The 24,950-nt window shown below is 36.9% G+C and overlaps 1 pseudogene; it reads right to left on the reverse strand.

Moving 5' to 3' along the window:
- Positions 1-1,421: 1,421 nt before the first annotated feature.
- On the reverse strand, positions 1,422-21,565 carry LOC131298114 (alpha-N-acetylglucosaminidase-like; annotated as a pseudogene).
- Between the last annotated feature and the right edge of the window lie 3,385 nt (positions 21,566-24,950).

The raw sequence follows: 24,950 nt of genomic DNA on the forward strand, positions 1-24,950 counted from the left end.
TGTGCGAAAGTGTTAACAAACACAAAAAACAGACGTGATTATTACTATATAATTGAACAAACAAATCATAGGAGAGAGAGAGAGAGAGAACAAGCAGTCACAAAGAATAAAGAGATATATGTGGTTCTATAACAAATACCTACTCTACAGGCAGCCAATGATCGATGGTTTTACTATATGACAGAAAACATATGCCCAAAGGGCTACAGATGAGATCTCTTAGAGTTCCTCTCTTGTCTCAGAAAAAACTGCATTCATAAAGTTGTTGTGAATGCAATACCATCAGCTAAAAACCCTAAAAATAGCTTAACTACTGATTTGTTCTATGCCCAACAGCCCGGACGGGATTGAGAGTCACCCGAGCAGAAAATTTCGAGAGCGAGGACTGACTTCAGGCAATTTCAGACAGTTCAGAAAAACTTCAAACAATTCTAGACAGCTTCAGCTTCAGATAGCTCCCAAATTGAGCCAAAACACTTCACTCTACTCGTCCTATGTGCAGGAGCATGGTTATTTAGGAGTAATTTATTTTGTACTCCTATGTGTGTTGTTTAATGATTGTTACCTCGTTTACGAATTAACGTTTATTATTAAATGATGATGAGATAGTAAATTTTTATGAATGGAGAAAGTTTAACGTGAGGTAAAGTTTGAAAGATTCTTTTTATTAAGAGAGAACCAACGGGGGGAAAAAATGAATATAAGTGTCTGACATAAATTTCGTGTGATTTCTACTTTGTTTTGAAGAAAATGAGAGTTTTTTTATTTGGTAAATGAAGAGTGGTCCCCGAGCCAGCTTGTGCGTACCACACGACTAATCTCTCCAGCCCCCCACCAGACTTTGCTAATTCCCTTTGGTTTTTTTACGCATGGAGTGGCCCTAAGGATTTTTCGCAGTGCAAAGGAGTCGAACCTAGAATCTCAGGGTGGCAAGTCCCTCCCTCCGTCTTGTCTGATCAACCAACTGCACTATCCCTTGGAGTTAAAAGAAGAAAATGAGAGTTTATTGTATGTCATGAACGTTTTGCCATAAAAGTATTGACGGATACGTAGATTCTATCGCTCTGCATTTGGCTCTAGGTTTTCTTAACCAATTTACTTGTAGTATGGGTATTTTTCAAAACATTGTTATCTTAAAGTGTCCCTTGAGTCCTGGACAAGAGTAACCAAGAATATCAATAACCCTAAAATTCAAATAATTCACAAGGACAGCTATGTTTTTTTGTTCCCCCCAAAAAGTAGCCCTCCTATAAAATATGTTCACCGGATAAACGAGAAGTTTTTTCACAAAATGTAAGTTTGTGAAAATTTTCACGAATAGTAAGCCACAAAAAGTTCTCTGTGTTTCGAAAAAGAAAATGTAAAACGAAAACAATTTCAAATAGACAGATAGAGGAGTCATATGCGTAGAATGGAGTGACTCATAGTTGAAATATTTTGTAATCGATCACTACAACAAAAAACTACTGTACAAATATTTTGTAATCGATCACTACAACAACAAAACCAAACGAGACAAACAAAGAGAGATCAATGATAGAACGGAAGGTATGTTTTACTGTGATTCTTACTCTGAAAAAAATGACATTTTTTTCTCAAAAAATCAAAATAAAAAACACTCCTAATGCAGAAAATCAACTTCATGTACTGATCATCAATAGGTGTCCGGATACAGCAAGTATTTACTGTACAGCCACTTGGACGTGTTGAGAGCATCTCCAATGGATTCGACTGGATATAGATTCCGGCTGCTTTGCCAATCATTAGTGAGCTTGACCCATTCCCTCCTCCAATCCTTAAGACGAAAACCATCGCCCTTTTCCAAACTCTCCATCAGATATTTGAAATAAATAGCAGCTCGGGGGCCATAGTAGTCTTTTAGAAGCCCACTCCAATACTTGTTACCTAGATCAAAAAGAGAAAATGGGATAATCACTAGAATATATGCTGCAATAAGCATGCAGGTGCATCATATCATCTATACCGTTCTCACAATCGAAACTCTGACAAATGAGGATATAAAGTGCTTTGCTACGTGTTCAAAAAAAAAAGAAGTGCTTTGCTACATTTCCTATTGATTGACGGGTCATGGAATTTTGTTTAATTTGACACCAAAAGCAATCTGATACGAAATACTACAGGTTGAGCTGTGGTATAATCCTGGTAAAAATAACGAGTCTCTGTTTTATAGGTCTGGCTATTAGTGATAGGATATGAAGTCCCCAGGGATATGTAGTCACATTAAATCCAAGAAAACAGGATCAACAACATTATCACTCCTCCGGTACTATGATGTCTAACTGTGGTGCCCAATGCATTTACTATCCAATCTGGACCTCAATGAAACATTGCTAAGAGAATTAAGGCTTACCATAGTCACGGAGCAGACTTGCTTCCTCCTCCGTGTTGTCAAACCACATAGTTATCTGAGTTCTTGCATTCCATTCATACTGAAAAATTGGATCACCGTTAGTTCAAGTATTCAGCAGGTCAATCAAATTCAACAAGTTACCAAGGGAAAGAGTTTCTCACTTGTTTTTTCTGCTCTTCATTTTGAGCAAGTTGCTTTGCGCTCTCTAACCAAGGTCCTAAAAGAAAACCTTCATGACAAGCTAAAAGTGTGTTCATATCTTCAACGAGCTCTATAAACTTTTGGCTCTGGTGAGCAACTCCACGTACATCACCTAATCGATAAGCTTCTATGATCATCAAGAATAATTCGTTCGCATATTTGGCCAAAGCTTGTCTTGTTAGGTCAACAAGGTCATACCTGAGATTGCACAATATACAAGGTTGACATGAATTTACGACGACAAAATGCTTATGGAGACCAATGAAGAAATGGACAGAATAGAAGTGACTGGTAGAATTTCAAGAATCACGAAAGTCAATGAAACAAAGGATCCACTTACAGAATGTTTAGGCAATGTGAGCCTGTGGAAACTAACCTGTAAGTGTCACTTCCTGATACTTCATCTCCACTTTTTATGAAGCGTTCTAATGCACGCACCACTTCCGAAGTTGAATACCACAAATGAGGTTGATCATAGGAACCATCCATTGTTTCTTCTAGGAAAGCCCTCCCGGATATTGGTTTTATGTTGCCATCATATCTTTGCCGTATGAAAACTTTTGGTAAAGAAATGAGGGTTGGATCAATGTCTGGGAATGCTACAATTACATCCCTGTTCTTATCCTGTTCCAAAATTGATATATATCAACTCAAGCTGATGTGCTTGGGGATCAGTCAACTGAATGGATTTACACTATTTGGAATCGGCATAGAGGCACACAATCAAGATGAAAACCCAACTAGCTATAGTTCCTGTATTGGTCTCATCGAAGGATTGGTGGATGCTGCTGCAACTTGCTTCCAGCAAGACAACTCGGTAAGAAATAATTTTGCATGAGGTAAGAAACACAACCAACTTGATAACACTGGTCAATATCGATTCCCCGGTCCTATTATTGATTTTGTCTTTTCCATTAATAACTTGGTTCTGTTGTCATTAATAGTTGCCTAGACGTTAATGATGTGGAATATCTGCATATTCAAATCACGATAAATAAGAAATGCTGGATTTCTGTTCATTATGCAGAGTAGTGATAATACACGTCGCATGCATCAACATACCATAAACTTGACACAATCTGCTGAAGTTTAAAAGCAACATGTGTCAAGAGAAATCGGTACTGGAATTATAGAGTTGCATCAGTAGAAAATAAACTACTCCATTCAAGCTCGCTTGCCCAATGTGTCAAATACAACGTTATCAATCATTTTTAGGAGTATTAAGAAGAAAGCCTTGCTTACTTTTCGTAGAGATAAAGAATTTACCAATTATGATTACTTAGATAAGCACCATCTGTACAATTGTAAACTGTGTGATATAGTATACTCCAGGCATCTTGCATTGATGAAACATATCTCCCATACCGTCTGCTTGAATAGGTATCAATCCACATCTGTAAGAACAAAATGGTGCACCTGAGTAGATATCCGGACACATTGATTAAGGGGGATTCAAGGACAGGAAAATAACGGGTTCTAGGTTTAGAGGGTTGACTGATTATGTTTCTACAGTATCAGTGACAAGGGGCTAATTACCAGTGAAGTTCATTTGATAACGGTTGTAACATATTCCAGCCCAAAAGGAGGTTTTCCCTTGATTAACCCTCGGAAGTATCACTTACCTTCTGAATTACCAAAATCTTTCAATGCAGAGTAAGTAGGCACAACATATCCAATACTTTGGGGCATAAAGAAACATAGCATTACCTTCACATCAACTGCGTCATGTTGAAAAGCCATTTCAGCCATCAGATCATAAGCAACGGGATTCTGTTCAATACCCTCCATCGACATTCCAACACCAACCTTCGACAAGTGAAAATGTAGGGTGAGGTACATAAATCGAGTGAAAGTATAAAGTAGTAGAGGAAAAAGGGCAGCATTGAACAATTTATTCTGTTTCGAAGGTAAGGAGACATAAGATAGTTGAGTGCAAGATTGGAAACTTAGCTCCACCAAAATGTTCTTCGAGTGAGGAAAGGGTGACCAAGGAGATCTATACTCACAAATAATTGCTGATTTACCTGGTCCAATCTATTTAGTTTTTCTGTCTAACTTAAAACTCTAAAGACCAACAGAAAAAGAAAAGGAAAAAAACGAAGAAAATTGCTTATCTGTTTACATGCAAATAAATCTGAATATTTCCATTTCAGCATGATAACAGTGTCAACATAGACAATGATAGGGACATAGCATCAAATGAGCATTTATAAAAATCGCAAAGAAGACAGAATACTACGTTGGAATGTAGGATTGACAAGCGATAGCCATTTGCTTTCATAAACCATTGATAGCATCCAAGAAACTAGACCTGTACTCAAGGTTGTGGTGACAATTAACCTGTCATGTCGACTTCGTGCACATAGATTACACTTTTAACCTTTGTCAGATTCATCACGAGCAAGAGACTATTAGGACTTGATAAGTTCCTCGATCTTTCAAGGTATAGGGGGGCTGCTATTTCAGTGGCAAAACTTCCTGACAGCAGCCTCTTTGTGCATATATTGCCAAAAGTTAGGTCTGTCTCCAATCCTCCCTTGCCCATACCCACATCGAGTGGGGATTTTATTGATACTGTCATGTTTGTCGTAAGTTGCTAAGCATATGAACAAGGATCAAGGTACCCTGCTCGCTTGATGTTTAGCTTAAAAGTTAAAACTAAACCACAGAAGCATGTCCAGTGACTAAAAGGGTTTTGCCTTTAGAATCAAGTGCCACTATAATGCTGTTTGACAGAGATTTCACTTCTATATTTGGCTCTGCCACATGATATTAGCAATGCATAGTAAAGAAAATCTGGAGCTACAGGCAACAGAGTAGAGACTTGCCATTGTTGAGTTTTTACTCATTCAAGCTTCAACAGGTCCAGATCCTACAGCATCTAAAACCCCGTACATCTCAGAGTTCCCCGCAAAATTGTGCAGCATACACCTGTAAGCAGTAGTCCACGAATATAAGAAATGCAATATGGAGGAAGAACATGAAAGAGGGAAAACACGAGTTCTTGGTCGCTAGTGAACCAAGCTTATTTAATAGTGGCTATTTGTTGATACACCTTCGGCAGCAGGCCCCACTTATCATTTGAACTCTGGCAGGTTTGCAGTGTTCAAGAATTATGGCAGCTGGGTTCGGATTTGAAAATCCTGGTGTACCCAACTGGTCACAAACAATTGCAAGTGCTAAGAAATAAAGCATCCTAAATTAAGAACTGTAAAGAGCGATAACATTGTTGATGGTTTTCTGGAAATATAGGCGAAAAGGTATCTGATAGGTGCGTAAATGTGCCTATTTACGCCCCTTAATTTGCTCTTGTTATGTCCGTTTATTATATTATTTAGAGTTTGATATTCGTTTTCCTTGTTTCAGTTTCCACAAAGCCGTTGGATAACAATCGGAGCTAAATTGAGAATTTTACCGGCGCCAATCGAATTAATTAAGAAAAGAGACCAAGTTTATATTCGATATTTGAAGAAGTGAAGCACTGTATAAAATTCCTAAGCTACTATGGAATTGGACCCACTTGATTACAAATCAGTAGAGAAGAACGGGGCTAGCTACCTATGGTGGGGAACCGACTACGGGGCTACAATATAAAAGGAGGATATATAGGGTTTAAGGGATATCTTATTTTTCCTAAGGCAAAACCGAGAACGGTGGCTGCCATCTGGATCCTATTTCCCACGGCAGAAAGAGAAAGGGGGCTGCCATTGGGATTGCTTTTCCACGCAAAAACGGAAAACGCATAACTGTGACGAGCGAGACCACGGTGGCAGCAGAAGAAGCAACACGACAGAAGAAGGATTCAAGCTTTGCGGTTTAATCTTTTACTGTTATTTCAATGGAGTTTATTTGTTTCATGATTATTTATTCTAACTCTATGCTCGGCTAAATCCCTTGATTAGGGTAACGAGGAGGTCTCTCCAAATAGCATAATTGTTTGATTTCTAGGGTTTTATATTCAACTTGATTGTGTGACTTGATCGATTCATAACTTTTTATGAAGTTTTATATTTTTTCAATATTCGAATATGTTTGTATCCATGGTTTCAAGCACCGTCATACAATAGTTTCTAATATTTCAGGATAGGCTTTGAGATAGACTATACGACGTGAGACGGATCGTGCCATTGGTTAAATCCAGTGAGACGATCCGTGCCATGTTGAGATAGCCTATATGGCGTACGAATCTTGATTATCTTTTTGGGAATTATAGATAGGAATTGCTATCCTACGGTGGTCTGATTGAATGTTGAATGTAAACCCTAGGCTTCGAAATAATTGCGTTACAAAGGGAGACTGAATTGGAAACCCTAGTCCTTTCTCTTGTTTGTTTCAAAATCTTTTAATCTGCTTTCTAGTTTAGTTTTAGTTTAATCAAATCAATCCAAATCCAAATCCAACTTCTCTTTACTTTTCGAATTAAATTAGAAATTAATTGAAACTACTGCAACTTAGCTTTTTACTCTCCATGGACGATCTCGGACTTAACTGCTATTCTTCGGGATAATTGTTAATTCCCTGTTTTATAAATTATATTTTTGGTGCGAAAACGACAGACCAGTATCCTTCTGGGAATGTTTGAACTTTGAAGTAAAGAAGCCTTGAAAATTAAAGTAGGTTATATACCGAGTATGGGAACTAACACTAGTCCAGACATGCCAAGAACTGTTAATTGTTGACTGAATAGGTCTTTGATCTTTTACATATAATTGAAAACTAGGAAAACGGATAATCACTTGCCAGATGTAAGGAATTCCATGGAACTGATCTGAAGTAGGCCATAAAGGTTTCACTTCTGCAAAGAGATCAAGGACAACTAATCTTCCCAAGGGAACAGTGCCTGAAATTCAAGTTTTTCATTCAAATCAGAAGAATAAGATAATGCACAACAAAGAGACTGGAATGCAGCCACATGAAAGAATCAAAAATTAGATTACATACACAATTACTATAAAAATTCTAAACAGTTGACCCTTGGATCTTTCAACTTATGCCTGTAACTAAAAGGACCACCCCGTGCCAATCAGCCATGCAAGTGACACTTGTATTCGGCATTTCAAAATTTCTTTCCCTTGATTAGTTTGTTGCTGATCAAAAGTTTACATGAGGAAAGGTGTACACATTTCAATGAAAGCATCAGATGCTTGAATATCAAGCAAATTTCACCTTTGTCCTCATTGACTTTGGTTTCCTTGGTTTCCGTCTCAGACTTGAACTTGAAATGCCATACTCAAATGAATGGGTGAATCCAGAAATGGAAATGCATGTTGAGTGTACTTGTATAGGTTATGTAAGCAACAGAATAAGACAATGAGGGGAGGAAATAACCTTCATTTGTGGAGGCTTCCAGAATGGATCATATGAGAAAAGCCATCCCTACATAACACAAATAAATTGTTTAGGATGTCAAATCATTAGGGAAAATTAAAAGCAATGGAAAAACCAAGGCTAGAAGACGAAAAAGAAAAAAGAGAAGAAGGCTATACTCAAGCAGTGGCAAAACCGACCGAAGTTCCTTTTTTCTGGCCAAGTAACTAAACTTGCAATTTATTACATCTATTATGAAGATTATTACCAGTATTACTAACAAATGGCAGTAAATTGGCTAAAATCATTGTGCATTTCTTCTACTTACCTGCATTAGCCAAACAGCGTTTTCATCGCCGCTTTGCATTCCCCTGTAAATTGCAGCACCCAAGGAAGAAATGTAATCTGGGTCATCAACTGGTGGAGTGTTCTCGTCAAAAGTATCACTGCAAAAGATTCACCTAACATTTAGCATAATTCAATAGGTTTAGTAGCACTGTTTTGACAGGCAGATTTACTATTACTTAGAACTCAGAATGAATAACAGGAATATTGTAGGCGGTGTTCTGACAAATACATCATAGAAGGATTTCCATGCCAGCAAGTGAGTGTTCGTTTCACAGAATGAGAGTTGCAGCCACAGAGAAGTTGGGTATGCAACCGCACAGAGGCTCAAATGGCAAAATTTTAGCGGGAGAAAACTATCCTAAACACGACCTCTCAAGAATGTTGAAGAAATGAATCCTGAGATTTCACACAGTAACCTGGTTTGTTTCCCCCATGAAAATATGATATTTTCAACACTAGTCTCCTCTTACTTCCAACCCTTTTATTTTCCCTATTATATATATATATATATACACACACACACACTCTAGCGGATGCCCGTGCCTGCTTCGAATCGATGGTCGAAAAATTATTCATTTTCATCCCTCTAACCTCTTTAACACAAAGGCAGAAAAAACTCAACACAGCATCCTTCTTCTCTCATTAATAACGGTGTTCGTCCATGTCTAAATGAAGAATATAATTTGAAGTTTTTATTTTTAATTTTGTTGTTTGTTTGAATATTATAGAAAAGGGAATATGAGAGGGTTGGTGATAGTCATATTGAGCAGAAATTAAGGGGGGCAAAAATCATTCGCAAATGGAGTTCTTGACAACTACCAACACATTGCTCGATTCAAAACATTTTCTAATTAGGAGCATAATTTAAGATAAGTGGACAACATTTTTAGTCTTTTAGAATCTTCTTCGATCCTATACTTGCAAATGCCGATTTGTATGGAGAGTCATTTTAACATTACATTTTCAAAATTGCACACATTAATTTTCTCTTTTATTTGGATAATCAATTAGAATATCTTTTTCCATTTTGTAACAATTCAAAAAGGAAGGGGATATGTTTAGTCTTGTCCTTTCAGGAAAACGTGTAAAATTTAAAAGGAATGTAGAATGAAGGGTAGATATCCCCTTCCTTTAGTTTAGGGATGGCAATGGGGCAGATCGGGGTGGATTTAGCGTCCCCCAAACCCGCCCCGTTCTATATCAGATTGGAGTCAGAGCGGGGGAAATAGGCGAGGTGTCGGGGTCAGGGGAAAATCGGGTCCTCATTCACCGTAATAATTTGACTAGTTTTGTTCTTTTCAGAGTGTTTTGAAAAAAAACAAGATATTGATGATTGATGAGAGTTGAAAAAAAATAGAAATAAAAAAACAAAGACATAAATTAGTGTTTTATTAATTGGTATATTGCTCTTATTATATCAAAACAATGAAATTTATTTAGACATGTACATAAAAAAATATAAATATCTATAATCAAGTTCGGATTGGGTTAAAACAGAGCGGGGAAGCAAATACCATACCCGCCCCATTTGCCTATCGGATCGGGGAATAGCCACTCGGATCGGGGCGGGAAGGTCGGAGGCGGGGACGGATCGAAGGTAATTGCCATCCGTACTTTAGTTATGTATTGGATTAAAAAACCGTTGGTTATGTAGGGAGGGGGATAAATTTGGACCGTTGGTTATGTATTGGATTCAAAAACCGTTGCTCCTTATTAGGTGTCCCAGCTAGAAATTACCCGTGCCTGAAGTCACGGTGCAACACGTTTTTTAACACAACTAAAAAGAATTATTGTGTATAGTGTGTATTAAAATTCTGAAAATGGTCCAACTTCGAAAGTTTGAAATCCGAGGAGTGCAATTGTGTCTAGGCCTGAAGGCACTAATTCAAAGTATTGACATAAAATAATGAAAAACTTTCATCCACCTCCAACACTAAAACTGCTTAATCTCAATAATGGATACTAATTACCCAAGGAATCAAAGCAAATGCGAAATTGTTAAAAAAAATTATATGGAAGAGCGGTTTATATATATATATGGATGAGCGGTTTAAACCATCAGTTGCTTCAATTGACATTAGCAATCCAACGAATTTAGCAATTGTTGTTAATGTTGCTAATGTTCACTCAGTTGGAAGAGCGGCTTCAATATTACGTCAATTGAAGCAATATTATACCATATTCACTCAAGATTGGTACATATGCTAATGTCAATTGAAGCAACATTACAACATGAATTTTGGTTTTTAGCCAAAAAAATATGTACCAATCCAAAGGATGGAAAATATAAACCGCTATTCCATATTATATCTACCTAATAATTCAGAAGGGTGTGGGGGACCACACAAGACAAGTTGATCCAAGGGTTGAGAGGCATTCTTCTAACTCTATTGAAGTGCCCATCGTTTTTGCCTAAATTACACAACTGTCATGTCTTTCCCTTTCACGTGCTCTGGGAAGTCTTTCTTCTCATCTAAACCCTAACCCCCAACTTCTCACCTCCATCCTCCTATTCATGGGCGTGGAAGAAGGAGACCAAATTACCACTTTTTATACATCGGCATTCTCCCCAATTAATTAAAATTGCCATATGTTTTCTTTTCAATTGCGGGCATAGAGACAGAGGTCTCAAAATCGATCGTTGTCGGTGGTTTAATTGTGGGCATAGAGACCGCTTTAGGGTTTTCAACTGGGAAAGGCTTGACCTTTGAGAGGCAGAGGAGGTCGCAGCCGCCATTGGAGCTGTACACTGCAACAGCTGTGGAGGACAGCTTGAACTTTAGAGGTATTTTTTGTTGCCCACCATGGCACCATGTGTTTGTTAAAATGCATGTTGCCCACCATGTGTTTTTTTTTTTTTTCCCTTTTTGAGGTAGCCCACTCCTTAACACGGAATAATCAGACGACATGTTGCCCACCATGTGTTTTTTTGCCATGCTACTTCGATTGTCATATGATAGGAAAGCTTAAAATAGCCATGCTACCCAAATGGAAGTTTAAATTTGGGTATTTTAAACTGATTTGGGTAAAAGGCAGTGAAGTAGTTATCTGATTTGGGTATTTTTAACTTCCATTTCGGTATTTTAAACTTCCTCTATATGTCAATTTTTTGGGTTGGCTATGTAGATGTAGTTGTCTAATTTAGGAATAGGTTTGCGTGTCAGTTGTGAGTTCGAATTTTATGAGACTTTGAAATTACAGCTCCTTGGTGTACACTTTTTTGCGATTGTCATAATCGGTTTTGTATGCAGGTTATAAAAATGCAATATTTAAGTTGTTGTCTGTGTGCATAAACAGGCTGTTTATCCAACTGCAGAATTCGAACGTTTCAATTTGCATATCAAACTTCACAGTTGGTGCGAGCAGACTCACGAATGTTGTACTAAAAGACCAAACAAGTAGTGCAAATTTATGTGTGATCACTGATCAAGAACACGCAGGTACTTCTTGCTGTCAAGATTTGTTGGTGGACATATTGCTTTAGTATATATTGATGTTGAGCTTTGCTGATTCAATTTTGGTGGAAGTTCATATGAATTACTTGACTGAAATGATCAGGCCACCTACGTTAATTGGATACCATGATGCACAGACACGGATACGAACACAGACACAGACATGGGAACACGAAAATTTTAATATAAAAAAATAGGGACACGGACATGGCGGGGGACATGCCACGTGTATATTTATTATGCAGAGCACTGGTTGGTGTGCTTATATATGCTTTTATGTTGTTAAATGCAGAGCTCTGGCTAGTGTGCTTATATCTGCTCTTATGTTGTTAAATGCAGAGCACTGGCTGGTGTGCTTAGATTTTTTCTAATTTCCTTGATGCAGAGCACTAACTGATGTGCTGCTTGGTTTTAACTTTTTACCTGCTATTTACTAGAATTCCATAAGCAAATTGATAGTTCTTTGTAGCTAGCTTAAATGTATAGTTGGGGTAGTGCCATAAGCATAGGTAATTCTCTTTCGTGCCATTAAGAAGAGGATCACATACTACACACTAATGTTTGAGCCACTAGCTAGCAAGTGCCGTAGACACAGGCAATTCCAACCGGGGTGAGTCGTGCGGTAGGCACGGGCAAGCACTAGTAGATATGTGTGTGTGTGTATATATATATATATATATGTGTGTGTGTGTGTGTGTGTATATATATATATATATACACACAAAACTTCTAATAAGGGCGCCCTTACCGTATTACGGTAAGGACGTCCCTTTCCCGACCAATTTGCGATGATCCGAGCCGCTCAATGTGTTTAGAACGTGATTTTAAGGGTACTCGATAGAAATTAGCAAAAAAAAAGACCGAAAAGGGCTTGATCCGAGCAGTTTTTGTTTGTATTTTATCTAACGGTTCAAATAAAAACTGTTCAAATCAAGCCCTTTCCGGTCATTTTTTTTGCTGATTTCTCGCGGATACCGTTAAAATCACGTTCTGAACACATTGAGCGGCTCAGATCATCAAAATTTGGTCGGGAAAGAGAAGAAAAGGGGAAGCTCTTACCGTAATACGGTAAGGGCGCCCTTATTAGAAGCTTACTGTATATATATATCGGGACGGTTCAGGGGACACCCAAAAAAATACCTAAAAAAACACCCAAAATCTCAATCTCATAGTTCCCGATCTAATTTTTATGATCTGAACCGTTCAATGTGTGTAGAATGTGATTTTAAAGGTGCCCGCGAGAAATTAGCAAAAAAAATGACCGGAAAAGGCTTGATTTGAGCAGTTTTTATTTGAACCGTTCAATAAAAAACTGTTCGGATCAAGCCCTTCCCGGTCATTTTTTTTGCTGATTTCTCGCGGATACCCTTAAAATTACGTCTGATCACACTGAGTGGCTCGGATCATTAAAATTTGATCGGGAACTATGAGGTGTTTCTTTGGGTGACCCCAAAACCGCCCCGTATATATATAAACCGCTCTTCCATATAATTTTTTTTGAACAATTTCGCATTTGCTTTGATTCCTTGGGTAATTAGTATCCATTATTGAGATTAAGCAGTTTTAGTGTTGGAAGTGGATGAAAGTTTTTCATTATTTTATGTCATTACTTTCGATCAGTGCCTTCAGGCCCAAACACAATTGCACTCCTCGGATTTCAAACTTTCGAAGTTGGACCATTTTCAGAATTTGAATACACACTACACACAATAATTCTTTTTAGTCGTGTTAGAAAACGTGTTGCGCCGTGCCTTCAGGCACGGGTAATTTCTAGCTGAACGGTTTTTGAATCCAATACATAATCAACGGTCCAAATTTATCCCCCTCCCTACATAACCAACAGTTTTTTAATCCAATACATAACCAAAGGAAGGGGATATCTACTCTTCATTCTACATTCCTTTTAAATTTTACACGTTTTCCTGATATGGGACAAGACTAAACATATCCCCTTCCTTTTCGAATTGTTACAAAATGGAAAAAGATATTCTAATTGATTATCCAAATAAAAGAGAAAATTAATGTGTGCAATTTTGAAAAGGTAATGTTAAAATGACTCTCTATACAAACCGGCATTTGCAAGTATAGGATCAAAGAGGATTCTAAAAGTCTAAAAATGTGGCCCACTTATCTTAAATTATGCTCCTAATTAGGAAATGTTTTGAATCGAGCAATGTGTTGGTAGTTGTCAAGAACTCCATTTGCGAGTGATTTTTGCCCCTTAATTTCTGCTCAATATGACAATATCACCAACCCTCTCATATTCTCTTTTCTATAATACTCAAAACAAACAACAAAATTAAAAATAAAAACTTCAAATTATATTCTTCATTTAGACATGGACATTTGAACACAGTCATTAATGAGAGAAGAAGGATGCTATGTCGAGTTTTTTCTGCCTTTGTGTTAAAGAGGTTAGAGGGATGAAAATGAATAATTTTTTGACCATCGATTTGAAGCCGTGCCTTCAGGCACGGGCATCCGCTAGTATATATGTATATTTATATATTTTGAAAAGCCTCTTCTATTCATTTGAATGTGCCATCTTTTGAGCTTTCTTAAAGCTCAGCATTTTCAACCCCTTCATTATCTTTGAACTTGGCTTTGGCTTCTATAGGATTCCTAACATTCTCCTCCCTGCTTTTTACAATCATTTTTTGTCTTCACTTAGATCAAAGCCTAAATGTAACTTAAGAACTTCCTTTTCTTTTTTCTGTAACTCTAGGGTAAATTGGCAGAGCTAATTTTTGGTCATCATTCTTTTGGCCTGATGTGAAGGCTAATGAGTTATCAAATATTGAATGCATATAATAGTTATTTTTTATAACCTTGGAAAAAATCCCAAGTGAGAGTAATTGGCAATGATAAATATTTTAAGCAGGCAGAGAGACTCATCCAAGAAGAATGCTAATGTGATGTGAAAATTGAAGTAAAGGATCAGCAATAAAATTAGCTCATGTAGAGGAAGGATATAAAAGAAAATTTGGCAATGACATGCCAATCATTCACTTCCGATGATTCAACAGGGACCATAGTTCTACTCGTAGAACTTAATTGAAGGGATGAATCCAAACTTTTCCCAAGGTCACCAGGTAGACCATAGGTGATAGGCCATCATATTTTGTTCTCATCTCCTCATCATCTGTCATTAATATTTTTCCCTTCTTTTCCTTGCAGGTCTCACATACTTTAATTCCACTCCAAGAACAAGATCAAATTTCCAAAGAAAGACAGTGATGCTGTAGGACATATGTTCAAATAAGGATGCTCTAAGACATACTTAAGCATCTACTGAGATGAAACGAATGCTAAGGAGGAAAAAACGGACTTGCAGGAAGAAAACCAGGCATTGCTTAACCAACAAGTGTTCTGGCCACTAGGACCTATACTGGGCATTGCTCCACCTATAATTTGTTTTGCCTATGTGGACTCTTCAGAAGAAAAAAATGCAAGTGAAAATGATTTCAAGGTCCATAAGTGAAGGAGATCTTACCAGTTGTAGATGTGGCTAGTCCTCCCATATTCTGCCAAGAGGTAAATTCAAGTATCGCAAAAAGCTAGAAATGATCGAGCCTTAACGAATTAAATGACAAGACAACCCTTAAAAGAACAAACTGAGAGAGAGCATTAACAAAGCTGAAACACACCCCTTGATTGTTCTTGAACGAATGCTTTTCCAATTTCGACAAATAAAGGATCAGTTGCATCCAGAAGAAAAGTGCAACACCATCTAGAATCGCCTCCCACAGTAAACCTAAAGCAATATGAGTATTGGATTAACCATAAGAGGCTGCAGTAAGGCATCAGACAACTGAAAGAGATCGCATTTTATCTTCTACAAGTCTGAATTTCTGATATGTTAGATGTGTGGAGGGTATGGACAAAGGCTTCATTGGGTTAGTTGACTTTAACTGTACTCCTCAAATGGCAGGAAGAAACTGAAAGGTTTTGGTTAAAGATTCAAAACTGTTCTTTCTGCCTCTAATGTTTACTCCCATTCGCACAGTAGTCATCTATTTTCACCAAGAATATGCAGGAAACGAGTAGTTATCCGTCAATGCTGCAGGCATATTATCTAAAGGGCGATCAGAAACATGTACAACATCCGTGGCTTAAAACAATGTCAAAATGCAGTTTATTGTCAAATGTGTCAACCTATCAAATGACAGCACTCACCAACTTGCCAAACATGTTATACTTGCTGACGGAAAGATAGTCTTCAATGCTGCTGGAACATTTCCAGCGAAAGCAGGAAGAACTGGAACACAGCAGTGGCACAAAGATTATATTCAGGGGTAAAAAGACTCTGTTTCCTCTGACTGACTACCATGTAATAATCTGAAGTTGTCATTACTTTTGCATCCTAGGGCACAGAACTAAACAGCTTCGAACATCTGGAAAAACTTAATTTGCTGAGGATTAGTTTAAACAATGCATATCAAGTTCTCAAATCCTCTTGTGCGACCCCCCATTACATGCCCAAGAGTCCGAGACAGACAAACATAGCATGAACAGAATGATGTATGCATGAGAGAATGGTACAAGAAGCATCCCCATGATGCTCTTTTAGTGTACATACCATCTTTATAGTGCTTATCCTGAAAACAACAAAGTATGGCGAAACAAGTAAAAAATGAGATCTCAATCCAAGACTCCAAGAACCAATGGTCTGATAGTATGTTCAATAACTATCCCAAAAGGCTTAAATTACGAAATTGGGTCAAGATTTCGCACCGTCCCTCCCATGCAAACCCTTCTCCCATGTGAGGAGAAATAAAACAGCACAAAAACAATGGAATTCATGAGACAGGGACATACATGCAAAAGAGACTTGATTCAAGAAATCTCAACAAATAACCTAAGGAAACAATGCCGTCTATTTTGCCGACTTCCATGAGATTACAACATTTTATGCCTTCTCAAAAGAGTTTAGCCGTGAAGTTAACCAGAAACCGGAACAGAACAGATGAGAATGCTAACATTACCTGGAGTCATCCCAAATTCAAACACTCTGGCAAGAATTTTCTTCTGCAGAGTTAGTTGTTGATCTAACCATGTTTGAGGTAGTGGTCCACCCCATCCAGAAAACGTCATGTTAAATGTAAATTGTAAAGTAAGAAAGTAATAGAAAACATAGAAAAAAAAAGCTGGAGACACGAAAGGAAAATCTAATCAACACTAGAATATAAAGTCCTTGGCAAGGGTACAATGTCTCTAATGGGGAAATTTGCAACAACATGAGTTCAGCAAGTGGGAGTAAAGTATTTCGTACACACAACCGTTACTCATGAACAACTACATAGTTAATAAAGATTTATCGCTGTTATTCTTTGTCAAATAGTACACACTTATCTCCAAAGCACCCATTTTACAGAATTTATTATTCTGGATCTGATCACTATCAAAAGAAAGTGAAGAGATCTTACCCAATGCACAAGCGTCTCACTTACAGAAGGGTTTGAAATTGAATTTGCTAAGAGATCAATGTAAAAGATGAGCCAATGAATTTGCAAGACTCAAAACAAACCCAAAAACGGAATATAAAGTTGATGTGCCCAAGCTACAAAGGTGGAATATGTGATAAATAGACTTTGCCGCCTAGTCAAAATATTCATGCACTCACACTAAAACAAAACAATAAACCAAGGACAAAATGCTCACCCATGCAGATTTCCCATCCGTGCCCATGCAAGAAAGGCAGGGCCTCCAAAGAAATCATTCAAATCTGAGCTGCTAATGTTGAAGTTCTGTTAAAGGATGAAGTACATCATTAAAACACTAATTCCTAATGGACATTAATTTAAAGCAAGACAAACTTTTACAACACATGAAGCTTCACTTTCCATTAGATGAATACCCGTACATTAAGTCATAAATTCGTGGAAGTGTTTACAGAGAGAAAGAATGAGAAAGAGGACGAGAAGCTACATGTATTTCTTTGGTTTCCCAATCATTTCTTTTCCCTTGTGAGATCTCTCTTTGAATACACAATCCAAACACAGCCCAAGAGATAAAACTATACCTGAAAGACTTTTTGCCAAATAGCCTCTTGCCCTGTGAATGCTAGAGGCAGATTGATACCATGTAGAGCCATCCAGTCAATCTCCTTCTCCCATCTTTCCCAGTCCCACCAGGCAAATGTATCTTCAGGCATATGAATGAAAAAAGGAAGAATGTTGTCAGAATATGACCTCAAAATTTTTAATCCATGTGCGTTAAAAAAGGTTTTAACTGCTCTAAATTCCAAAGATTTCATTAGAACTATAAAAAAATTGAAATTGAAGCTTACAGCTTGATGTAACAGCATTCTGGTAGTAATGCCAAGGAATAGGCCGCTGAATTAAAATGCCAGAATCTTGGACACAAGGAAGAGAGGCTGGTTTAGGTACTGAAGATAGTTGTACCCCACCAGTTTTATCCCATGATACATGAGCCCCACACCAATGCTTTATGTACCAGTGCAGACCAGCTGAAAGCTCTACTCCAGTGACCCCACTAATTCTAGAAAATAATTGAAACAAAGGTTAACGAGCATGTTACCGTAGTTATAAAGTTATAATCTTCTTCTTTCATGTGCAATATGTTGCACCAGATGAAACAAGTATTAAGGCACATCAATCTGATAAGAGTGGTAAACTACAGTTCAAGCGGTTTCGCAAGACACCAATTTTCAGTTTTGCAATGGTACATGATAAGATTCCGAAAACCATAACCATTGAATCTTCTACATCTTGAAGTAAAAATATCAACAATTTCAGAAAGGTACAACACAAGTAAAATTAAGAACTCAAACACTTACACTAGAATCTAGATGATTATTCCGGAACCACAATGCCATTAATTGAACTAATCATTACCCGGTGAAGGATAGTCGGACTGAAACATGACTTAGAGTACTTGTTAAAAGGGGTTCATTGTTTCCTGCAATAAGTACTTTCCCCAGTGGGCACATCTGATTGATGTGCATAGACATCATTAGCTAGAATTTGCAACCAAAAAAAAAGAAGGACAAAAGAAATAACAATTTGTTTCTAGCAAGCAATGCGTAATGGCTGCAAATAATGAAAAGTGCTTATATTTTGGTCTCTCTCCCTCCCTAATGATTTGCCACAACTGAATCTCACATCCTAGCAAACATATTAAATATGTGATTAAGTATACCGAACTCATTATTCAAAGAAAGCAGTGTAATAAAAAACAGTTCTTAACCAGAACGTAATATCATTTGCTGACAATTGCATGGTTGATCAAAATCAAAGAAAATCATCGATATGTAAGAGCCACAATCTTAGCCATGTCAGAAAATCATCAATATGTAAGAGCCACAAACAAGATCGGAAAACAAAAATCTCAGACAAAATGACTGATGCATAGGCAGTAGCCAAAACTTCAAAAGGCACATCCCATTTCAGTATATGGGGTTATACTACACATCAGATTTGTCATCTACGCTAGAATTAATTAGTCGCAATTCTGTAAGCTGATGGTTAGTATAGGCATTGCAAGGAACAACAATATAAAATGAGCGAAGAACAGCCACATACAGAATCTCTGGAGATCCTGGCGTGCTGTGTTTACTTAGAGAAGGAGAATTGCGAACGATAAAGCAAGATTCCCCACCGCAACGCTCCTAAGTCAATAAAAAAAAAAAGTGTAACCTTCAATCCCGTCAAAAATTTGACAAAAATAGATAATAGTCATGACATCAAGACAGAATCAGTAAACATAACTTCTGATTTCCACTTAAATCTTCCCAGAAAAATTGCCTAAAAGAGATTTCATGGAATTCCTTCATTTACAACTGAAGGTACTACTTCGATACCATCACTACCTATAGACTCCATGCTCAAGTGAACATTCTGCTGATTAAATGAGATTTAAAATGGGTACTTCCTAATTCACTTCTAAAACACGTGAAGTTGATCACCTTCAAGAAACAATTAAAGAAAACAAGACCACAGTGGGCGCTTAGAACAGTCCTTTCTGAGTGAAACCCACTCTAGTCTTTGACTTAAACTCACATCAAATTGAGTTTTACTCGAAGTTTTACCAGGCTGTTTCCTCCCTTTCATAATTACAGCGATACCACAACTAACCATTTGCTCAAATTTGTACTTTACTTAGATTAGGGTTTTCCCAAGTTCCCATACCAAATAAAGCTTTTACTCCAATTAAAGTTTGAGTCAAGGACGGAGATGCTTCTATAGACATCTTAATCTCAAAAATATGATATTAATCAGAAATTAAACTCAAAATCACACTCCCGCAGTCAAATTGTCAATTGAGTCCCAAACTACATACTCAGGATTAATCCCAACCAATAACAATACACTCCCTCTGTCACAAACCGTCAAACACCCCCACACACACACAACCCACCCCCCCCCCCCCCCCCCCCCCCCCCCCCCCCACACTCAATCCTCTGTACCAACCTTTGTTCCGGTGTGCTTTTGCCCATTGGATAATTCGAAACTTGTGAAGAATATAAAAAGTTTAAAATTTGATCCAACAACCGAAAATGCATAGGAATAGAGGTACATAGGATTCTGGGTACCCTCTGCTAAAACAATGTCTGGTTTGCAAAAAGGACTACTTAAAAACAATACGTCTTTGTTTAAAAAATTCAAGCATTTTTTTTTTTTTTGGCGAAAATTAACAGAACTAGTTGATTAAAATTAGTAGGGGATTTAGTGGGTTATGAAACTTAGAAGTGAATTAGATGGGTTTGAAAAGTGCTATAATGGACTTATGAAAAAATTATCCCTTGATTCTTCGGGAAAAGAGTTCGAACTTTTTCAAACAAAAGGGTTCTTTTCTCTTTTTTTTAACTTTTTTTCCCTAAACTCTCCATATTTTTTTTACTTCGTCGTAAACAACAATTTTATCCCCTCAACTCTTTCTATTGGCAATCTATTTCGTCCAAAATTGGACAAAATTTTACCTAGGAACAAAATAGATTGCAATTAGAAAATTGAGGGACGAAATTATTGTTTACACAGTTTAGGGGCGAAGTAGATAAAATATGGGCGCTGCTATTCGCAGCCCTCTATTTACTCCCATAGCCCGTTAAAAATTTTCAATTATACTCGACAGTTAGTTACCGAAATTGAGATATATTTTCAGCATCCAATTACCGAAATATAATATTTTTTTCAACAGATGTTTACCGAAAATGCATGTTCGGCAGTTGTTTACCGAAAGTTGAACATATTTTCGACATGTAGTTACCGAAATATAATCTTGTTTTCAACAGCAATTTACTGAAATGTTATTTATGATTTTCAACAATCATTTACCGAAATTTAGTGGGCTACGGGAGTAAATAGAGGGCTGCGAATAGCGGCACCCTAAAATATGGATAGTTTAAGAGATAAAAACAAAATTAACACCAAGCAAAATTACATTTTTTCAAGTTATTGTTTTGCAAACCCGTCCTTCTTTTGACGGATGCAGTAGAGTATTAGAAAGTAGAAGAACAAGTTTCATCAGACGAAGAAAACCTTAGATACGATCCGAAACTCGAAGCTGGACGAATGCGAAGGGATGAGCCGATCGAGGGCGCCGCGAGCGGCGGATATCTGGACCGCAGGAGGAGCTCTCTCTCGGTCCTGAATCTCGAGGAGGTGCGATATGTACCCGACTCCGACGGTCGACGAACGAGTTACTGAGAATGTACAGAAGCTGAAAGTAATGATGAAGAAGATGATTGAAGAATTGGCGGGAAAGGGAGAAGCCATGGATGGTGACGAAGAAGAAGAAGTTGGAGAACAGATTGTTCGGTTTTCAGGTGAGCGGAGAGTCTGTTTAAATTGGAGAGAATCATCTCAGAGAGAGAGAGACAAGACAAATTGCAGGCGGAAGAGACTAGAGAGGGGGGGAAGGTGACGGTGGCTAACCGTTGGGAGTTACTTTAAGGGTTATTTTAGGTCCCGTTCGGACAAATAAGTCACAGTGGCTTATTTTTTGTCCTTATTCAAATTTTTTTCGTATCACTTGGCTTATTATCATTTTTTTGGGGATTATTGCATCTTCACGACAAGAGGAATCTAAAAAGTAAAAAAATTTGACCGAAATCTATTTTTTTTTGAATAAAGACGAAAAAATTGGCTTATTGATTTACTTTCGTCTTTATTAAAAAAAATTGAATTTCGGTCAAAAATTTTTACTTTTTCGATTCCTCTTGTTGTGAGGATGCAATAATTTCCAAAAAAATGATAATAAGCCAAGTGATACGAAAAAAATTTGAATAAGGACAAAAAATAAGCCAAAATGGCTTATTTGTCCGAACACCCCCTTAGTTGAGAATAACCCTTATGATATTTAAGGCTCCGTTCCAGAAACCTTCTTAGAAAATAAGCAGCTTATTTCATATTTTCAAACTCAAAAATAAAGTAAATGAAAAATAATTTTTCAAATTTTTTTGCATCGTATAAAAGATCTCATCAAGATCTTCCAGAAAAGATCCATATTGCATATTTTTAGATTTCAATAGGTCCATAATATTTGAGCTTGAAATTGTCTTCTTAAAAAATAAAAGCTTTTTTTAGGTTCCGGAACGGAGCCTCACATTCCACTTTTTTACTTATGGTGTTTTATTTTATTCATGATAATTTCATGTTGAAATTGAAGCGTCATCGGTAAAAAGTGAAACGCATAAATCAGTTTTCTTGATTTTAATACTCCTGTAATCTTAATGCAATTTCATTAAAGAATTGATTTTCCCACTTCTTTTTTGTTAATATCATTTTCTTTCTCTTACAAAATAAATCATTTTATATAGACACAAAGAAGAGTGATATTAACAAAAAGGAGAGTGGCAAAATCACTTCACTTTTATTAAAGGAAAAAAATGTTAATTTCATGTTTATCCTAACCATGAGTGGATTAAAAAAATGTGTTATGTGTAATTCTACGATTGCACATGAATGAGAACAAATAGGAGTATATAGGGATAAAAACAAAAAAGAGTACTATTTCAGTGTAGTTCTATTTTCTTACAAATAAAAAGAGAATAAATTTTGTTTGAATCCCACAATTTACTTCATACTATAGAATTTATTTTCAATATACAAATAACTCCGGTCGCTTTTGTACTATGGCTTAGTATTTTTTAGTTACAACCAAACAAAACACACACAAAATTTCAACATATATTTTTCAACAGAACCCAAAAACTTCTCAACCCATTTCACGGAGACACTTTGTTGCCTCAGTCGATGAAACTTCGATCTATTTTCTGTGAGAAAAAATGCCATCAGGGTTAAGTGGTTTTGGGTTGAAAGAGATTGCAAGATTGGAAGGGAATTACAAAATTCAAAATAGCAAATTATGGGGTATATCTTTGCCATTATGGAATTCGAAACTGAAAAAAGTTGTTAGGCAAATATGCTCTAAACAAAAAGTCCAATTAGGAGCTTTTTTTAAGGGAAATGGAAAATAAAATGGTTGAGTATACTTGCCATAAGAAGGCACGGAAATATCGCAAAATAGGTAGCATTTAGAACCATTATACTAGTTAAAGTTTTTTTTTTTTGTCAAAGAATAGAATAATATTATTATCAAGAAATCGATCAATGCATCAGTTTGGACCCTTATCCTCATAAAGGGAGGAGTAAAGCCAAGAGGGTGGATAATATTCCCAAATACGAATCCCACTCAAAGCCAAGGAGGTGGATAATATTTCCAAGTACGAATCTCACTCCCTCTCACAGCATTCTTGGGCACTAAGTGTGCCACAGAATTGCCAACTCTCCTAACAAAACTCACTTTTGATCCATCAAACGAATCCCTCAATTTGTTCACATCGGCAATGATCACCCCAACTTCTATGTTGTCGTTTTCCTTCTTTTGGATAAGATTAATAATCTGTTGCGAATCACCTTCTAATTGGATATATCTTAACCCAGTTCCCTTGCCAATAAAAAGACCATCATCCCTTGCTGCCAAAGCTTCTATCACCACTGGACTCATCAAATTCCCATAATAAATTACTCTGGCTGCTCGGAAAATCCCAAATTCATCAATTATAATGATACCCACACCACTCGACTTGCTCTGGTTGTCCAGACCTCCATTTGGTTCACTTTGGATCCATCAAACGAATCCCTCAATTTGTTCACATCGGCAATGATCACCCCAACTTCTATGTTGTCATCTTCCTTCTTTTGGATAAGATTAATAATCTGTTGCAAATCACCTTCTAGTTGGATATATCTTAAACCCAATCCCCTTGCAAATAAAAGACCATCCCTTGCTGCCAAAGCTTCTATCACCACTGGACTCATCAAATTCCCATAATCCGGTTGCTCCGGTTCTACACCCCTACTCACATTTAGTTCACGGTTTGCCTCCAAGAATTTCGTCGCTTCTAAGACCGCAGACGTACACGCTACATCCGGTCTCCATCCCTTGCTATTAAAAACCTCATCATTTTTGCACTTCTAGATTTTCCACATGATCGCACCCACTGCTGTCCACACCTCTTTATGCTCGTTCATACCTTACCATCTTTCTAATAATTGTTCCTACCATCTTAGCATTAAATTCCCTTCGATAGAGTCCATGTTTACTCCCAGAGGAGATATTCTCCAAACAATTTGTATTTAGCTAGGTACTATTAATTTAAGTGTTAGAGAATATCAGGTGGTGTTCCACTTTCTAAAAAAAGTACCTTTTGAAAAAAGAAGGTAATTTTAAACTCAAATATAATGAAAATGAAAAATATTTTTTCAATTTTTTTTGCACCATTTAAAAGATCTTAATAAGATCTATTAAACAACATCTATATTGGCAAGAAAATTATTTGCGTAAACACATAATTTTTGAGCTTTGAAATTACATTATTTTTTCAAAAAGTACGTTTTTTGGAAAGTGGAACACCCCCTCAATCTTGAATTTGATTTTTATTGTATGATAAAAAAATTAATTTTTATTGTGTCTGCAAGGCAAGGTTCTGGATATCATATTGCATAGAGTACCGATTTTCTTTTTGATTTTGATACCAGTTCGCTAATAGTGTAATTTATCCAAATGTATAATTTATTCATTTATTAGAAATAAAAATAAAATTGAACATAGTTTGGTATCGTCCGGTATTAACCAGAATCATTTGGATATTAGAAGAAAAAGTTAAACATACAAGAAAAAGTTAAACTTATATGTAATTCTCATATTGACCGGTATTGTTTGGTATGGTTTGGTAAATATAAGATACCGGATTTGATTAATATCTATACATAGCCAATACAGTACGAGATTAAAATGGGAAA

The sequence above is a fragment of the Rhododendron vialii genome, chromosome 8a (assembly GCF_030253575.1).
Source record: "Rhododendron vialii isolate Sample 1 chromosome 8a, ASM3025357v1".
NCBI lineage: Eukaryota > Viridiplantae > Streptophyta > Magnoliopsida > Ericales > Ericaceae > Rhododendron > Rhododendron vialii.